Below are 645 nucleotides of genomic sequence, written 5' to 3' on the forward strand. Positions count from 1 at the left end.
TTAGCCTAAACACAAGTAATCAACCACTCGAGGAAAAGCCTTACTCAGATGTGATAGTATAGGCTAAAGGGTATTAGATATAGATACAACTGCAGGCCGGTTGCCAAGACAATCGTTTGCTCTTTCCTTTTCCTCCTTGCCTCTTTGGGTTTCCTACCCTTTTTTGTACATTTAAAGGTCCTCGGTAAAGAATTTATATTTTCCTCTAGGGGAGGGGTTAAATCGTCCTTGGGGATTTATATTCTGGGGTGAGTTTTTGCATATTAGATCAGCTTACAATGGGTCCCCCCCACACCCATCTCCTTAACAAGCGTCTGCACAATCTCTGTTTGTTTTAAAGAGATGAAAAAAATATAGAAGTGATATTTCTTAATCTCATCTTTTCAGATATCGGTCCATCTTTCTGTATGTATATGAATATATATAAATGTATACGTTAAGATTCAGCCTGAAAAAGTAGATTTGCACTGGTTAAGGCAAAAGTTTCCAGGAAGATATATGTTGTAGACTGGGCTTGCTCTCACACTCCAAATTACCTATGTAATTTGGCAGTTTGTCGAATAGCATTTTGTTCTCATCTGTAGCGTCTTCTGAAGGTTACAGTGATCAAACACACTGACTTTCTACTTGGAAATTAGGTCAAAG

Source organism: Penaeus monodon, chromosome 30, assembly GCF_015228065.2.
Source record: "Penaeus monodon isolate SGIC_2016 chromosome 30, NSTDA_Pmon_1, whole genome shotgun sequence".
Lineage (NCBI taxonomy): Eukaryota > Metazoa > Arthropoda > Malacostraca > Decapoda > Penaeidae > Penaeus > Penaeus monodon.